The sequence below is a fragment of the Passer domesticus genome, chromosome 2 (genome assembly GCF_036417665.1).
Source record: "Passer domesticus isolate bPasDom1 chromosome 2, bPasDom1.hap1, whole genome shotgun sequence".
Taxonomy (NCBI): Eukaryota; Metazoa; Chordata; class Aves; order Passeriformes; family Passeridae; genus Passer; species Passer domesticus.
The window spans coordinates 127011640-127030860 of NC_087475.1; the positions used below are offsets into that span (position 1 = coordinate 127011640).

The 19221-nt window shown below is 49.8% G+C and overlaps 2 protein-coding genes across 11 annotated transcripts in view; one reads left to right on the plus strand and one right to left on the minus strand.

Annotated features, from left to right (window-relative positions):
* Positions 1 to 19221, minus strand: part of LOC135295108 (protein let-653-like) — a 183198-nt gene that overhangs the window by 46463 nt on the left and 117514 nt on the right. The window lies entirely within an intron of this gene.
* GRIK1 (glutamate ionotropic receptor kainate type subunit 1) overlaps positions 1 to 19221 on the plus strand; it is a 102333-nt gene that overhangs the window by 4076 nt on the left and 79036 nt on the right. The window lies entirely within an intron of this gene.

Sequence of the window (19221 nt, forward strand, 5' to 3'; positions counted from 1 at the left end):
CAGCCTGGGCCCCCACTGCCAGAACCTCCCAAACACCTCCTTGGGCAGGGAGGAGATGAGCTGGTCCTCAAATATTCTGTAATGCAGGGTGATTTGCAGCAGCCAGCCAGGGCTGTGTGAACAAAACCTGAGGGTGTGAGTGGCTGCTGTCCCCACCCCAAAGGCTGGTGGGGAACAGCCAAGGAGAGGTCCCGAGGCCAGACAGTGCAAAGTGAGGGAGGCAGGTTGGGTTTGGGCTGGCTGAGGGAGAGAGAAACCTGGGAAACATGTGATAAAGTAAATACAAATGTGGCAGTGCTGCGTTTCCCACGTGGGTGAGCGTGCCGAGTTCCCCTCGCTGTCTCTGGGCTGTGGGACAGGAGCTGGTGCCTGTGCTGGGTAATTCATCATTGCCCCTCACTGACACCGGGCTGGGAAAGGGGACACCCTGCAGTCTCCCTTCTGTACCCCTGGGAGCAGCTCAAACACGGGATGGAGTCCTGGCAGCGCTGGAACCACCCAAATTCCGCCAGGGAGCAGAGTTTGCCATCAGGTGTTTGGGGCAGGAGGAACCTTCCTTGCAAAAAGAATAAAAAGCCATTTCCCAGAGCTCATCTCTTGCCCACAGGCTGTTTTCAGGCGCTCAGGTGTGCTAATTGTTGTTTTAAGTCCCCTGGCTTCCCCACAACAGCCGGTTTCCAGGGCATTTCCCCTTGCCTGAGCCCTAAGCTCCTCCATATGGCCCCGTCCTCTCTCAACATTTTCCATTTGGGCTGAAGTACAATCCCAATACTGTTTTTTCATTACAGTCTGTTTGGTATGTCCTGGTCAGTAATAAAGCTTAAATCCTGCTCCCTCCTCAATACTTTAAACAACTGCCTCTAATCTTCTTTTCTCAGAAAGGCTTGATTTGACCAACTAAACTATAGATTGTACTGCAGCAGAAGAAACAAATCCCATCCCAGAACTGATTAGTTTTACTGCACAGCTTTGGGGCTGTGACCAGCAAGCCCAGTCTGTCCTAGTTTGGGTTGACTTTAGATTTTAGGTTGCAGTAATGAGTTTATGATCTTGGCAAGCTTTGCAGAGGGAGGTTATTACCCTTCCCTCTCTCTCCCTGCTGAAGGTTAGAGGGTATTTTCCAGGAAATTATGAGCTCTCAAATGATGAATTTGCTTTCTTAGGGCAAAATAAAAATTCCAAATCAAAACAGCTTCATTATTCCACACTGGCATTGTTTTCACTTCAGCTACAGGAGCCACTATCTGATAGGCTATTAAAGTAACTTCTTCTTTTCTTTCTTTTTACATTCCTCTGACAATGCAGAAAGTTCCTTAGAGCTTCACTAAATTAGGGTGGCATGAACAGTGGGAAATGGGAATGGATTATGTGGCCAGAGAGGCAGAACTGGTGTCAAAGGCTCAGTTTTGAGCTTCTTTTCTTGGTCCATCAGGCTTTTTGCAATCACACCTTTTGGTTGGGTTGTTGCTTGGTTTTGTTCTTCCTTTGAGCTTTCAGACTGCACAAGTTTAAGAGAGGAGAGTTAGAAATTCTTTTAGCGCTGAGGTTGTTCCCACATCCTGCCCCCGGCCCTGCACGCCTAAACTTGGCCAGTTTCAAGGCAAATCCTGTTTGCAGCACCCTGGTTCTGGCTGGGGCTCAGGAGCAGCCCCCTCCCACCCTGCAGGGAGGCCCTGGTGGGTGGCAGTGACAGTCAGAGTGCAGAGGCACTCCCGAAATGCAGAGCTTGGGTGAGCACACCCCCCACACAGGGCCAGGGCCATGCCAGTGTGTCCCAGTGTGTCCCCATGTGTCCCAGCTGGAGGCTCAGCACAGCTCTGGGCTTTGCTCTGGCTCTCAGTGGAGCAGCAGAGCTTGGGCTGCTCAGTTCCACCTCTTCGGGGCAGAACGAGCAGGCACAGACATCCCTGGGCGCTCTCCATCAAAGAGTTTCAGGGGAAAAATCTGTTTTACAAGGGCAGCATCAGGCAGCCGTAAGAAAAGAAGGAGAAGCATTTGAAGATACCACGGGAAAGGCAAAGAGCAGAGTCCTGCCAGGGTGTTCTGGATTAGAAAAGTCAGGTTCAGTGTGATTCGGCAAGCCAGTACTGAGAAGAAAAACTTCTATACCTTAAACTCTTGGATGGCATAATTAGAAGGCAAATTCATGGAAATTGGTGCTTTTGGGGTTTTACAATGCAATTTTTTTTCCCCCATTTTGGCACTCCCACAGATTTCTCCACTATGGTATGCATGCCCTCTGTAATTACAGGTATTTTGGACACAGCAGCAGCATTTTGGCTTTCAAGCCCTTCCCAGAAGGGTATTGTGCACTTTGGGAAGGCAGTGAAGGGTTTTCCTGGTCTGTTGCTCAGTGGCAAACACAGAACTGCCCTGACTTGTTCTCTTGCACCCTGTCTGTTCCAGCACAGGCTTTGCCTCTTCTGCTCCCAGCAGGGGCTTTTGGAGCATCCGCAGGGATTTGGGATGTGCCTCCAGATCCTGAGGGGTGTGCCTGCAGATCCTGAGGGATGTGCCTGCAGATCCTGTGGGATGTGCCTCCAGGTCCTGTGGGGTGTGCCTGCAGATCCTGAGGGGTGTGCCTGCAGATCCTGTGGAGTGTGCCTGCAGATCCTGAGGGGTGTGCCTGCAGATCCTGAGGGGTGTGCCTCCAGATCCTGAGGGATGTGCCTGCAGATCCTGTGGGATGTGCCTCCAGGTCCTGTGGGGTGTGCCTGCAGATCCTGAGGGGTGTGCCTGCAGATCCTGAGGGGTGTGCCTCCAGATCCTGAGGGGTGTGCCTGCAGATCCTGAGGGGTGTGCCTGCAGATCCTGTGGGGTGTGCCTGCAGATCCTGAGGGGTGTGCCTCCAGGTCCTGTGGGGTGTGCCTCCAGATCCTGAGGGATGTGCCTGCAGATCCTGTGGGATGTGCCTCCAGGTCCTGTGGGGTGTGCCTGCAGATCCTGAGGGGTGTGCCTGCAGATCCTGTGGAGTGTGCCTGCAGATCCTGAGGGGTGTGCCTGCAGATCCTGAGGGGTGTGCCTCCAGATCCTGAGGGATGTGCCTGCAGATCCTGTGGGATGTGCCTCCAGGTCCTGTGGGGTGTGCCTGCAGATCCTGAGGGGTGTGCCTGCAGATCCTGAGGGGTGTGCCTCCAGATCCTGAGGGGTGTGCCTGCAGATCCTGAGGTCTCCATCAAAGCTACACGTATCCTCATGCCATCCTCCAGCCAGGCTGGCTGGGGTGAACCCTGGCTTTGGGGAAGGCTCAGCTCAGTGCTCACAGGCCTTGGCTTTCACTGCCTCCCTCCCAGCCCCAACAAAGATCTGGAGAGCTGGAAATTGGATACAGAGATGTGTAAACACCCAGAGGGAAAACAACCCCCAAAAACGCAGCTCCTGCTCGCCCAAAAATACCCTTTTCTGTCCTCAGGAAAAAATCCAATAAGAGCCAAATCCACGATGTAGCTCCTTGCTGTGGCTCAGAGAGGTTTCTCCTGACCATCCTGGGGCTCTGTGCCAGCCCAGCCATTCCCACAAAGGTTATGGATGAGGGAGGGGGAGCGGGAGGAATTTCGGGAGTAGTTTCCCCGGAACAGTCACTTCATTCTCGAGGAGCTGCAAATGATTTCCCTGGCACAGTCCCAGGGGATTAATCTGAGCCATCTGAGCCCGGATCAGGCAGAGCTGTGCCTATCAGCAGTCAGAGGAGCCAGGTTGCTGCAGCAACAGGCTGACACATGTAAAACTGCCTTTGATCGTGCCACTGTCACACGGGAGGCTGCTTGAGAGTTAGGTCAGGTGTGGAGCTGTACTACACTTTTCCAGGCACCGGCAGTCACTGCCACGTTGGGGCTGAGCCCTTGAAATGCACCGGGAATAACTTCAGCAGCCCCATATGGATCACAGCTCAGCTGGGCACTGAAATAAGGCAGCAATAAACCACCAAGAACTGTTAGCAAACCATGAGTAAGCCACCTCAGAATTCCTTCCCGCAATTTGGAGGCTAAATTACAATTTCTGACCGAAATATTTTTGTTTTGGTTTGCCTTTGCTTGTTTTTATTCATCTTAGAATTCAGAAAGCGCATAGGAACAGACTTAAAAAATCAAAGAGATGATCCTTGATAGCCTGTGGGAATGGGGGAGGAATGAGTAAATAGCTGGTACAGGGCACAAGGAGGACGTGGAGTCACTGCTGGGCTGTTTTCACTCAGAATTGTTCAAACACATGTTGTGTGATAAACTGGGCTTGTGCCAAACAGCCCCAAGCCTGTCTGAGAGCAAGGAGGGCTTGGACAGCCAGGCACAGGCTGGGGCTCCCAGGGTGACCAGTGCAGGCCAGAGCTGGACTGGGTGATCCCATGGAGCCCTTCCAGCTCAGCATGTGCTGTGATTCCCAGCAAAACGCCCTAACAGGGTCCTAAAGCCCAAATTTATCTGCCTGTACTTACAAATATTACATGCAAAATGCCACAGTGAAACGCTGCAGTAAAGAGGCAGAAGTTTTGTGGAGTTGGGTGAGAAAAGTGGGGCTTGGAGTTGCTCAGTCAATGTTAGTGTGGTGTTTCCCATCCTCCGGGCTTGCACTTCTAAATCTTGGATGTTTGTAGGAAAGGTTTGAGTCCAGCTCCCTGTCCCTGTGTGAAACACAGCAGAAATGTCCTCTGAGCTTCCCAGTCTGTCCCCTGTGTCCCCTGTCCCTTCTCTCCCCGTGGGGCTGCTCAGCTGCCCTGTGACAGCTCTGTGCCTGAGCCTCACCCCTGCCACCCAGGCCACTCTCAGAGCTCTCCTGTAAAAATGATGTCTTTCTTCTTGCTATCTCTGATCCAACAACTTGTACACAAACAGCTTTTTGTTCTTCCGGCGCCACTTCCTTTCAGCTGTGCCAAACCACCCCAAAACCTTATCAGTGGGGCACTGCAGCTGCAGTCTGCTGTGAGCTCCTGCTTCCCTGACCGTGACTATCTCAGAAAGTCCCAAATTGTTTACTTATCTGCCAGAAACACACACCGAGGGGAGTTCAGGCTCTGCTGCCCAAGGTGCATTTTAAATCAGGGGGAGAACTGCTTCAGATATTTCACATTACATCTCGCAGCTTTATCTGCTGCTGTAAATGATGAGGCTGCTCCATTGAGCTGCGCAAAGGTTCAATTTCTGAGCAGTGTTTTGTGAAGAATGGAGGTTTTTCTCTCTGCAGTGAGTGCCCCAGCGTGGCTGGCTGTCGCTCTGCTGCCCAAGCCTTTCCCTCTCCCATTGCTCCCTGGGGACACGGCCGGGGCTGAGCCATGTCCTGGCACTAAAGGCATCTGCGGATGGGCCGAGGGTGGGCTGTGCCCTGGGCTGCAGGGGCTCTGGGGAGCTGCCATCCTGCTGGCGTGCCAGCTGCCGTGAGGAAGAGGAGCTGGGGCCATGCATCCTCTGCCGTGTGCAGCCCTTCCCCTCCAGCCACCCCCGTCCTGGGGGCAGGGGGATTGAACAACCCAGTGTGAAACACTCCCAGGCAGGCTGCTTTCCTGCCTGCAGCCCCTCCTCTGGGCTCTGCATGGTGGGAGAGCCCAGCCTGCCTTGGCTGGTTCTGTGCCCCACAGCAGCCCCTGGCACAGAGCTGAGTGGGGGCCTCCTTTAAAAACACACAGCACCCCCGGGATCCAGCGTGGAAAACAGTTTTGGTGCCTCTTTTGGAGCTGGATTGAGTGCAGTTTCCTCCTAGGAATGGTGTCCCGTGGGTGCAGGGAATGCTGCTGGCTGGAAATGGCAGCACAGCTCCTGAGGTGGGCACGTGCCAGGCTGGAGGACAGGATGGGAAGGGCTCCCCAGGGCCACTTCTGCCACCAGCCCAGACCCCCCTGCAGAGCTGCCCAGCCTGGGCACAGCACAGGCAGGAGCTGGAGCTGCTGGAGGAGCTGGAGGAGCAGGATGAGCCCTGCTGGGTGAGCTGGGATTGTTCAGCTGGACACAAGGCTTTGGGATGACCTCCGTGTGTCCTTCCAGGGCCCATGGCTGCTGAAGCATCTCCCTCTCTCAACCCTGACCCAGCTTTTCCATCCTTTGTCCTTGTGTCCTGGTGAGGAGAGGCACTGAGAGCACTTGGGAGGCGTCACCCCTCCCCTCTGTTATTTTCCTGGCATGTTTATTGGAATTGATGACTTTTAGCAAGTCCTAATAAGAAGAGTGTGAAGCTTTTAGCTGGGGCTGAGCTGCTCTGTGGTACCAAAGCATCTGCACAGTGAGAACTGGAGGGTTTAAAGAATTTAAATAAGGTAGTTAAGGAGATGCAGAGCAAACTTTGCTGGGGAGCTTTAATTAATGCTAAAAATCCAGGCTTTTATGTCTGCACTCATCTGTTTGCAACACCAAGAGTGTATTTTATGGCAGTTCTTGGAAGGAGGCTCGATTCCTGCTAAGGAAAGTGGTGCTGACAGGCTCATGCCTCACAGTTAAAATGATTTCTACTGTTGGCAGGGCTGAAGAAAGGGGGCACAGGCTTTCAAAGAGTCAAAACTTGGTCCTTGTCCCATGGGAGTCACCTTGTTAGAAACCTCCTTGGCCAGAGGCAGAGCCCAATGAATTCACATCCAGCTTCTCCAGGAGATTTCAGTGACAGGAGCTTTGAATTTAGTACATTTAACTGCAAAACTTCTTTCAAATCCAAGCCCTTGCTCTTCTCTGTGAGTTCTTGCAGAAAATCTGTGAGAAAATTTGGTACAAAAATCATCTCTTCTGGCTCCCTGCCCTTTGTTTTAAGTGGCAGAACACTTTTTCTCAGGAAAAAAAAAAAGAAAGAACAAATGACCCAAAGACTCTTTCAGCTCTGCCTGTGCTGGAGTCAATGGAGCTGCAGCAGTTTATAGTGATGAGGTTCTGGCAAGTGCATTATTCTGGCAGAAGAGAACAGTTGGGCAATTTACTGCAGCTCGTCCAAACTGCAAATGAAGGTTCTGTATTCCCTCAGTTCGAGGAAATCAGCAGGAAAAGGCCTCCTCCTATTTCTTTTTTGTCTCCAGACACTGATTTTGCCAAGGTTTCCCCCTTGTGCAAAGGTTTCCTTCTCTGCCTGCCTCCCTCCCCGTAGCAGAGGCAGGGAAGGAGGCCCAAATTCCCTGGTTTGTAGTAGGGCCATTGCTGTTGGGTGTGAGTTATTCCTCCTGGGATGGGATGAAGAGGCTGCAGTTGAAGAGCTGGGGTGTCTTGTAGCCACAGTCTCTAGAAATAACATTTTTATTTACATGCAATCCCACGGCTGGAGCAGTAAAAGCACAAACCTGCCTTTAGATGGAAAAATGTGTTATTGGGGAAGAGTCTGGCCCTGCTCTGTGCAGCTCAGCACGGATTCTGTACACGGATCTATCAAATAGGGTCAAGCATGACACAATTCTGGTGTCATGCTGAATTGGTGCTGGAGCTAATATTGTTACAGCCCTGTTGTGGCTGACATAAAGCTGTCACTTCTTCAGGAGGGTGATTCATGAGAGACACGGGAGAATCAATGGAGATAAAAATAGGGAATGCAGTACCACCATCCATCTCATCACCATTTTGCTCGTATTACACTGAGTAACCTGATTAAAAGGGTCATATTTAAGCATCATCTGGCACAACTGCTCAGAGAAGTGAGAGTGGGAGAGGAGGAACCCAAACTGGGGAGCCTTGGAGGGGGGGAATCCATCAGCCTGCACAGCCCCCACCATTCCCAAAGCCTGGGCTCAGCTGAAGAACTACAGCCTGGAACATTCCTGCTTGGAGAGAGCCAAAGAGAAATAAAAAAGACCCAGAGTGGTGAGCTACACAAAGTAGAAAATCCCCTTTGTATTCATGCCTAGTGAATATTAAAAAAAAAATCCCTCCAGAATCAATCTCTAGATGCACACAGATACTTTTCCCTAGAAAACCTGTCTGAAAAAGGGACTTGAAGTGTTTGGATGAACCTTGCCCATGAATTAGCTTACACCTAGCTAGCCAAAATGCAGTTTACACCTGGAATAGCCAAAACCCACACTGCAGGCTCTGAAGATGTGCAAGCAGAAGCACAGTTGCACATGAAGTCTGTGCTTTTGCTGAAGGTTGGATCTGGGGGCTCCTCATTCAGGGGTGGTGCTGCTCCCATCCAGCCAGCAGAAACACAGCAGCACCCCCTTCCTTCCTTCCTTCCCTGCAGCCCGCTGGGCACACAGCAAGGGAAGGGCTTGGACAGCAGCTCCTGGCCCAGCAGGAGCTCAGCTCTCTCTCCAGCAGAGGCAAACCTGTCCAGGGAATCTGGGAGCAGGGAAACCTGTCCAGGGAATCCGGGAGCAGGAGAAGCTCACGGTGCACTGGGGCTGCTGTTCCACAAGTGGGATCTGTATCTCCCCACAGCTCAGTCTGCACTCATCTCTTGGGGATGATGAGCACGAGATCAGAGAGGGAATTTCCCCCTGCCCTTCTGGAGGTGCTGTTTTTCCTGGGATTCAGGGCTGGAGCCCTGCAGTAGCTCTGAACTGCAGGCTCGTGATCTGCTGTCATCGTGGGCTCAAGCACTGGCTTGATACACAGAGGGGATAAAGAGAAGGAAACAGAATGGGAAAGTCTCAGATAAGAGGGAATTGGCAGGTTGATGATAATCTTAAGTACGTGGGAGCTGTGTTTATGCCTGGTTTTTAGTGAAACTCCAGTGCTTTCCAGCATGCCTCATGCTTAAGGGATTACAGGGTGTGGGATTTCGTGCCAGAACTGTCTGGAAATCCTCAAACACTCTTCTCTCATCCTGGCACGTTGTGCTGTGCCCCAAACTTGGGAGAACACTGCAGTGGGAACTCAGACATCCAGCGACGCATGGGATGTGCTCAGAAAACCTCCAGGGCAGCACCAGAATGGATTTGCAGTTCACAGGGAATAAAGGGTTTCTGATTTTCCTTTCGGGGGTACCTTTGAATTAAGAGTCAAAGACATTCAGTGTTTCTTGGCTATGGCCAAGCTGTGAGGAGGACAGGGAGTTTCCTGTCTCTGGAAGTGCTAAAAACTTAGTGGCAGTGCCCAGGCAGCTCTGGGTGCTGCTGCCAGCCTGTCACTTGCAGTCACCTTGCAGGGCTTCACTGCCGTGCAGCAGCAGCCACAGCATTTGAAACAGACAGGTTGCTGCAATGACAGCATCTTTACAAGGGGCAATCACGATGGCATCAGTGTTTATCCTCTGCAGCAAGTGGATAAATCACAGCAAATGGGCTTCCCCTCCGAGCTGGAATCTGCTGGGTTATTTCTGCCCAGCCACAAATGTTTATCCAGCACATGGTGCACGTGCCAGGCACAGCCCAGCCAGGAACCCCTGCCCTCTGAGCACAAACCTGGGAGCAGGATGGCACTGGATGCTCCATCAAAGGTGGTTTGGGCAGTTATTGAGAGGTGTCCCACCTTCCTGGGGGCCAGAGGTGCTTTGCAGTGTGTCAGGGTGAATGAACAGGGGTTTAACTGGGGCTCCTCCTCTTAGGAGGCCTTTGGGGGACACTGAGGTCACACGCCTGGCCAAGGGGCTGCAAGTGGGCCCCAGGCACAGATCAGATTCACTGCTGGCTCAGAAACAGAAGGTTCATTTTACCCAGGTAAATACTGGAATGCAGTTCTACCTCCACGCTCAGGCAGTTTGTTTTCAGAGAATAGGCACTTCCCAGAAATGGTTACATAAATCAGAGGAATTACAATATGAGCATCCTCTGGAGCTTTTTCATCTCAGTTTTCAATGTCAAACAGTGTTCAGTGGCAGAGGTTTGAAAAGATGAAATTAGAAACCCTGTAATGGAGTATTATGGAAAGATATCCCTCAAGAAAGCTCATTCCCAGCTCCTCAGCCTCTGGTGTTTTGCCCATTACCAACGAGCATGAATGCTGCATTTAATCTTGTCTGATGTAATGGGAGCTGTTCTCACCCTCCCCAGTCTCCTCTCGTGCTGAATCCCCCAACCCTCAGCTCTCAGGATCACCTTGCAGCCACAGTTCCCCGAGTTAATTATCCCTTGTATCAAACTGCATTTCCTTTTATCCCTTTCAAATGCAGTGCTTTCCCATTTCTCCGAGCATCTGCCTGTATCCACACAAATGAAAAGGATCAACTGGAGAGGATAATCTTCTGCCTGTATCCCTCTTGCTATTTTCTGTAGCTGCATCCCATTTTCCCTGCTCTGTTCCATCTGTTGGCTGTTCCATCCCCAAAGGCTGGGAGCCTCCGTTCCCCTCAGTATTAACTCCAGCCCCAATTTTAGTTGTGGTCAAACAAGTTGCTTCTCTGCTGAGAGGGAAGGGAAGAACCAGCTAAGAGAACAGGGGGAGGTTGTTTTTCCTTCTGGAGTCATCCTGATGGGAATTTTTTTTGGTCCTGAAGGAAGATTCCAAGGTTAAACTACAGCAGCAGGAATTTCACAGCTTGGGGTGTGCATCTGTGCTTTTGGTTGTGCTCTCTCTCCTCCCTTTGCCAGAAAAGGATGCCCTGAGAGGAGCAGCATCTCCTGATCTCCCAAAAAATCCCCTTTTCCTGAGCACCCTGCTGAGGTGAAGTCTCTCCTTGGCTTTGTAGATTTTTGGACAGAGCACATCAAGGTCACCCACCAAGGTAAAGGGAGTGCTCATTTTCCATGTGCAGATCAGGACATCAGGGACACCTGTGCAGCCCACTCACAGTTCCCTCTTCTCCAGGTGGGCTGTCCCACCTGCCAGGCAAGGCTTCCCTTAAAAACACCCCCCTGCCTTTCATTCAGCACTCTGGAGCTCCCTCCATTTTCCTGTTCTGAAGGGGTTTGGTCACTTTGTGAGAAAGAAAAGTTGGACTCTGGCTCTCTGTGTTTGTCCCCAGATAATGCTGTAGTAGGTATTTATGCACCTACATTAAAAAGTCACAAGGACTTTGTGATTGTCCAGTCCTACCCAGATATATTAATATTTATCAATCCCATTGCTTTTAATTCCCATGCAGGAATTCTGGCAACTGCAGAGCTGCCGAGAATCCATTTTTTACATAAAAAAGAGCACTTCTTTAAATGCTGAAGGCCACATCAGGAAGCAATTCTTGGATTTGTTGTTGTGGGATTTTATGGGGAAGAGGGATAACAGCAGGAGGAGTTTACATGGAAGGATTCCTGAGATCATGGCAGTTGATTATGCACCTATTCCCAAAGGATTAGGTATTTAAAACTGCATTTTACAGCCCCACTGAGGGGCAATGCTCCTTTCTTTCCTGACAAGAGAGCTGGAATGGTGAATCAGGGAATGAGTGATGGGGGTTCCTTTTTCCCCAGGGTGGGGGGATGGCACAGCAAGGAGCAGATTCCCCGAGGAATACACAAACATGGGGACACTCACTGCTGTGTGCCAAGGAATCCCAGAATTATTCAGTTTGGAAAAGGCCTCTGAAAGAGTCAGGTTCATCCCCTAACCCAGCACTGCCCAACCTGCCACTAACCATGTGTGCTAGAACCACCTTTATTTCCCTTGTCTTTCCCTTCCCTGAGAAATCTGCTGTTTCTGCCCTCTGAAGTAGGAAATATTGCAGATTTCCCTGTGCAGTCCCCAGAGGGCTGTAAGGATGCACTTGCTTGGATGAGCACGCGGAGCTGAGCCCAGAGGAGGTGTCAGTAAATCACTGCAGAGCAGCCCAGGCTGCCGTGCTGTGCACAGGGAGCTCTGCCCTGGCTCCTCTCCAGCCCTGCCTTCGTTCCCCCTCTTGGGATGCTGATAAAGATGCTTAATATCTGCGTTGACAAGCCCTAACAGGATGCCTGCTGAGCAAGGTGCTGGCCAGGCACACGCTCCTCAAAGGAGCAAATGGGAAATGCAATTCCAGACTGCACCGAAATCCAGCAGCTTTGAGTTTCTGTCCCTTAATGGTGTAAAGATTGCAGACCAACAGAAATGGAGATGCTTGTGCCACTGGTGGCCTTGACCCGTGCCAGAAGAAACCCTGGGGAGTTGCTTCATTTCTACCCACTGGAAACAGGAATTAGCCTGTACTGGAAATAGCAATAACCCTTTACTGGACACAGAAATAACCCTTTTCTGGGCACAGAAATAACCCTTCGCTGCCTTCATTTGTCCAGCAGCTCGTTCTGATTTCTGAGACATTTCTGTCCTGCCTAGGAGGTACAGGAGGGCTCCAAGAGACAGGAGACACGCTGTGTATCTTCATTTTCCTCTCCTTGCCTTGGTTGAGAGGCTCAAGGACAGTGAGCCAGGGAGCAGGTTCCACACCCAATCCAGCTTTCCTTTTTTAGGTTAAATTTAGGAGTTTTCTCGTGCCCTGTTTGGGGGTTAGCCCCACTACAGCTGCAGGGTGGATTTTTGAGCTTCCCAACAATTTCTCCTGCGGGCTGTTCCTGCAGGGAGCACTTGGAGAAAGGAGAACACAAACCAGGCTGTTTGCCTTCGTTCATGCCCCTGGCCCCTGGGGCTTTCCAGAGCTCTTCAGGTTCAGGGCATTCTAAAAAAAAAAAAAAACCACCTTTTTTTCCCTTTTATTTTTTCCCTTGTTACAGCGTAAGATGCTGGTTTGGACACTCTGTTCTCCTTGGCTTTATAGATTTCCTAAAATAAGCTCAGAAAGGAGCTGGGAGCTTTCTCCTGTGGAAAATCCAGTGCAGTGGGAATGCTTGGAAGATGTCCTGGGAAGCCTTTGCTGCTCCCTGGGGTTCAGCCACACAGAAGCTGAAGAAATGGAAGTTTTACTCATGCCTAAAAGATTAAACCCCTATTTATATATCTCAATCCTATGAGCTATAAAGCCCTTTTTGGCTTCTTTCTTTTTTTAAATTTTTTTTCTCCCAAAGCTTTGTTTTTACTCTGTTTTGTGGGTCCTTTTGAGGTGTCAGTCACTCAGGTTTGGGAAATGTGCTGGAGCTGTTTGTTGTACAAAGGAGAGCGTCGTGGGGAAACTCTGAGATGAGAAGCTTCAGACAGAAGCTCACCACGAGTGCTTTTGCAATGTGCAAACACATTATCCCCCCTAAGCCTGTCTACATAGAGAGGAAAAAATAAAATAAACTAATAAAAACCCAAACAGGCACATAAAATACTTAGTGAGCCTCTAGAGAATATCCATCCTTCTCCTGGACCCTACACTATGTGGCTCAGCACTGCCTGGCCTGATGCAGTTTTTAGCACTGAAATGTCACTTTTTAAATTTAAACTTTAATAGTTTTTCCAAAATAAGTGACTGTGGAGCAGAGAGCAGAGTGTGGCAGGTCACCTGGGGACAGTCCCTGCCCACTGGAGTGAGGAGGGAGGGAATCCCAACCCAAACTCTGCCCATGTCCCACTTTCAGCTCTGTGTTTTTGACAGGTCCCTTCAGGAGGCACAGATTTGTGCCAGGATTAGGAGAACAGTGGGACACGGTGCTTTTGCTGAAAAATGGCACCCCTCAATATCCATCAACAACCTGGGATTCTCCCAGCTGCCTCCAGCCTGAGTGTGGTTACAGTTCTCCCTCCTGGGTTATTCCTTCTTGTGTGTGTGTGCTTAGAGATGAACATAAGTCTGCTGTCCTCACATTGAAGCATTTCTTTTTTATAAATAAGTGTATTCTGCTGTGGGGGTGTTCATCTGCTAAAAGCAGAGTTTGTTATGTTTGATTCATGCGTGAATAAATCATGAATTTGATGGTTTGTTTTCCATTTAACTCAGTGCCTCCTGTTTTCTGATTCCTTAGTCAAAGAAAATTAAAGAATAAATTGCTGTTTGATCTGATGGGGATAACTTTGATCAGATGAGGCATTTCCTCGAGGCTGGATCAGCCTCAGGAGACAAACTGACCACAGAGGAAGTTTGTGGGGGAAAAAACAAGCCACTTTGACAGGACTCATTTGTCAAGATCAATGGTGTGCAGCCCAGGTGGAAAACTGGTAACTGCAGGTTGTCCGTGTGGAATTGTAGTGATTTTTTCTGCTGCTCTCCTAAGAAATATGAACAGTGCCAGCAGTACCTGTCCAGGCTGAGGGTTACTTTAAGTGGCAAATAAAACCTAATTCTCTGAAGAAGTTTTTGTTGTAAGTATGGATTTCACTTAATAGCTTGAACGCTGAAAAATTGCCTCAAATTGCATTTTGTGCGTTGGTTCTGGTCCAGATATTTCTAAGCAGATGTGGTGCTCAAGCAAAAATTAAGTTGTTTGCTCTTTCCTGTGTTTATTTAGTTCTCCTTGTTGCCTTGTGGATGCACACAGTGGCTTTTTCAGAAGGAATGCAGCTTCTTTTCACACATGCAGCAAATTGGGCACTTCTCTCCAAGCAAACCCCAGGGGGACTCAGCAGGGGGAAGAAAAGGCAGCCTCTGGCACAAGAATGGTTTTGCTTCTCTTTTTGGGTGTGCTGAGTGCCAGAGGAGGGGCAGCCTGCTCACGTGGTGGGTTTGCTGAGCTGTTCACATTTGGAAGAGATAAATGTGTGCCCTCAGATATCCTGGCTGCTCCTGGGGTTCCTCTGCCACTCCTTGGAGAGGTGGGAAGAGAGAGTCCCTTGGAAGTGCTGTTTGAGAAAAGCAATGGAGTCATCCATCAGGTGGAATCACTTCAATTGTAATAATTTTGAGGAAGAATTTTTTCGTGGAAAAATTCCACTGAACTGCCCAGGGAGGTTTGGAGTGCCCATCCCTGGAGGTGTCCAAGGAATTCCTGGAGGTGGCACTCAGTGCTCTGGGGACAAGATGGGCATTGGGCACAGCCTGGACTTTGTCTTGGAGAAACACAGAATAACTTTGGCCACATCTTCCTGGTGTTTCCCTTTCCTCAGGCACAGGTTCTTGTAAAGCTGGCAGCTTTCTCAAGCAGGCACGGGGTAATGGCATCATTGACATATCCTGTGATGTGTGTCCAGCTCTTTCCAAAGCGGCCATCTATTTTAAGGAATTAATTTCCATTTGGGATAGTCAGAAGCCTTTTAGTGTCATTTCATTGCACTCACTTGCCTTTCAGACAGTGCTCCCTGACCTCTGTAGCACTGTCCTTTGTGCAAGAATTAGATGATGTGCTGCTTAGAGCAGGAATTAATAACCGCTTCCCAAATTCCCTTCTGTGTTTTCCCCTTCCTGGTTTTGTTTCCCCCGCCCTTGCCCATCATGGCACTGGCACTACACTGGCTCATTTTGCTGTTGGAGGCATGGGATTGTTTTCCTGCTTGTGATGGATTTCACCTGCTCCTGTCTAACCCCTGGAGCACATCCACTCCTCCCTGCCCAGCTCGCTGCCTCCCAAGTGCCACTGAACCAAGTCCTGGGCACTGCACTGAGTGCTTGGGATCACAGAATCCCTTTCCCTGCCAGAGAGGCCTCCTGCCTTGCCCTGCCCTGCCTGGCCACCCTGCAGAGCCAGATCCAGCTGTCCTCTGTCCCAGTGGCCCCACAGGGAGGAACAGAGCTGGGCCACAAACACAAGGCTCTCCAGGCTCGTGCTCCTCTCAAAGCATTTCTCCAAGGAGATTTCCTATTGTGAGCAGAAAACTTCTTTGAGTAGCAAATACCTTTCTTTTTGTAGTCATCAGTTTGGAGCTGGTGAACAGCTGGGAAGGAAACCTGAATCCAGAAAATAATTATATAGATGAATATCTAACATGAGAAAGATCCCCTCTGAGAAATCAGGCTTTTCTTCAGTACTGCTGTGCATGCTTGCAAAGACGTGAAAATCAGTGTGCTAATGTACCTGAAGACACAAGAAACATCTCTTTGTTTTCCTCCCAGAGATGTAACATCATTATTTCAGGGAAAATTTGTGTGGACAACACAAATATATGTTCAAGTTGTGCTCTCATGGATGCCCAGGGTGGGATTGCTGTGCAGGGCCAGGGGTTGATGGATGATCCTTGTGGGGCCCTTCCAGCTCAGGATATTCTGTGATTCTGTGATCACCCAGAGCCAGGCTGGGATTTGAGGATGGTGCTGCATCTCATTGGAAAATCTGCCACAGAACAGTTCTGACCAGCTGGACCTGCAAGGCAGACCTGCAGATGTGATCCCTTGGTAGGTGCCACTCACTTCTCCAGCCTCCCTTTTACATGGTGCAGGTTGTCCTGGAGCATTTTGCCATGATTCCTGCCTTGGGGAGCTGGAGCCTCCACAGGAGAGACTTTGGGCACCAGCTTTGGTGCCCAGTTTAGGAAGCCAAGGAGATATTTGTCCCTAAGGCAATGCCCTGTGTGCCATGTGGCTTTATCAGACTGAGGATTTAAAGACCTTAACTGCATGTCCAAACTGGAGGCTGTGAATTCTGCTCTCCTTTCATGTGATCCTATTTCTGCCTCTCCCAGTCCTGCTGCCACTTGGCCATTCTGAGCTGGTTTAGTGGGGTTTACAGCAGAAAAATAAAATCGCAGGGAACCCCCTTCCTAAATCTTTGGAGGAAAATGAAAACAGCTATCCAAAGGTTATATTTCTCCCATGTTCTTCTGAGCTGATTTTATTTCTCTTTCTGAGAAACATGAAAGGAATGGATGAGCCACAAATTCAATCTCCTCCTGGTGTTCTTATCACAGACATCTCATTGTGGTGTATTTTTTCTCGTCTTGTGTTTACTGTAAAACTGGGAAGTTGAAAAGTACGAGATATGCCCCTACCCAAAATCTCTTATGACTCCCAAAAAATAAAACTTTAATCCCAAAAAATTGATTATTTGCTCTTGTGGCAAGATAAGGAATTTCTCTGTGCTGATAAATCTATGATTGTGCATCCTACTTAATAAAAGCACAAAATAAAAATCAGTTTGCAAATGACTAGAATTCATTAAAATGTAATTATTTGTGAACTCTGCTGAACTGATGTTCCTGATGAGATGAGCTAATTCTGTGCCACTTCCAACCTGAATGGAATTGAAATGTAAAAATCAGGACTCAGGGAATGCTTGGGGAGTTTTAGGTAGATGCAAACCATGAAATGATGAAACATTTCCTGGGACTTACAGGCTGAGCCAAAAAGCCACAAAAATCTTTAGACCTCAGAACTCCACTATAGTTTTGAACATTTAAAACTGAATGTGATTTTTGTTGTGTGACTTAGTTAGGTGGCAGACTTCAGAGGGATTTGGGTTCGGATCCAAACTCTTGCTGTGGGATCAGCACTGTGTTTCCTTGGGTGGTTCTCCGAGGGATAGACACTGGTAACCCCTTCCTGCTGCCCATCAAAGTCCCTGCAGACAGAACAGACACAGAATAGAAATCCTGTGTCCAGAATCACTTGTTTTCTCCTCACAATCTTGGAATAAATAGGAGAGGTAAAGGCAAGAGTCCAGGCTGAGATAATTAATGATATCCTTAAGTAATGATGGATTGATAATCTAATACAGAGGCTGCTTTTTCCCATTGGAGCAGGAATTTCCTCTTAACCTTTGTGTTTTTCTATCCAGCTTGTCCACTTTTGTGTGTATTGATAGAAGTAAATTGATTGTTAATCCTGGCTTAATACTTCATTCAGGTGCCTGTGCCAGTGCCTGATATGTTTTGGATCCTCTCTGGAGTGTGAAGATGGGCTGGGAGGTGAGCACTCTGAGGCCGAGGAAATGGGCAGATTCTCTTCCAGAGCTGGTTCTCTGGTGAGGAGCAGTGCCCTGTGCTGGAAGCACACGATGGCACTGCTGGCACTCAGCATTTCCTGCAGGGATGAGATGGTTCCCTGTGGGGAGATGGCCTCAGCCTGCTGCTTCTGGGTGTGTGGCAGGGCTGCCAGGAAACGTGGTCTGGAAGGCAGCATATTCAGAGAACTGCCCTGGAAGGCAGTGCATTCATAATTCCCCACGTTTTCCCACTCCTGCCAGACCATATGCACGCAGACAGTTTGCATCAGGCGCCGGTGCCAATATCTGAATTACTGCTGAAATAGGGAGTATTTGATAAAAGCAGGAAGCTTTCTGATGGCATTTCACACCCCATTAGAAGCTTGAGGGACAGTCACTGTTGAGGTTATCCCAGATGTACTCTTGTTCACATTCTGCCCCTCCCTGTGCCAAGGTGCCCAGCCTGGCTGAATCTGTCCAGAGCGTGCAGGGAGAGCTCTGAGGGTGTGGGAGGGAAGTGTCACTGCTAACTCAGCCTGGCAGCTCTGCACAGCTTCCTGACAGCTTCCCATGCTGGAGAGGCCCTGGAGATCCAGAAATTCCTCTGCATCAGCTCCTTGTGGCTCTGCTTGGGTGGCAGGCTCAGCACTTGGAGGGAAGTGCCACCCACGGGCACTGCTGGAGTGCAGAGGAAGGACAGCAGAGTTCTGGGCTGATTCTGGGAACCCTGAGCCTCAAAAGCTGCTCTGGTGGAGAGTTTCTGCTCTAGCTCAAAACCCTGGAGAGTTTCTGCTCTAGCTCAAAACCACCTCCAGCCAAGATCCAAGTGCCTTTGGCACAGTAGTCCCAAGCTTGGGCACTGACCACCTCTCCAGGAAACATGTGCCACGGTTTAAGCACCTTCTTGATAAAAAAATGCTTCCTAAAGTCATGTCCAAAAACTTCCCCTAAACTCCTGAGTGCCCTTTCAGCCCCCAGCTGCCAGAGCTGGCTTGCTGATCTCCTGGAATCTCAGGGGTGCCACAGCAGGGACGTGCAGGGGCTGTGACCCAGGGGATGGAGTTCTGTCACCTGAGCGTGTTTATGTCACAAAATTAGTCACAGTTACATCAACCCCTGCACTGACAGCTCGTGGGGCTGTGCCCGTTTACCCCTCAGCAGGGATCCACAAGAAGGAGGGAGAGAGAATATTTACAAGGACCTGGAGGGACAGGACAAAGGGAACGGCTTCAATCTGACAGAGAGATGGGTGGATGGGATATTGGGAAGGAATTCCTGGCTGGGAGGGTGGGCAGGCCCTGGCACAGGGTGCCCAGAGCAGCTGGGCCTGCCCCTGGATCCCTGGCAGTGCCCAAGGCCAGGCTGGACAGGGCTTGGAGCAGCCTGGAACAGGGGAAGGTGTCCCTGCCATGGCAGAGGTGGGATAGGATGGGCTTTAAGGTCCCTTCCACCCAAAACCTTCCATGACTCCATGATCCCCCACAGTCACTGTGTGTTGGCACAATGTCTGGCCCCAGAGCTGCCACGGGAGCAGATGCAGGTTTTGGCCCAAAAGATGCAGCTGAGTGCTCTTTGTGAGTCTCTTTGAGTCTGAAACTTCATTTTATCTGTGGGGTGGTTTTAAGCATTCTGGATGAACGCTCTTGTGTACAGTGCTCAGTGATTCCTTGCTATTCCAGCACCATAATAACAAGGTTTATTATGTTCTTACCCAGTGTGTTGTGACATTATTGCAAAATTATTGTTTTGTTTCT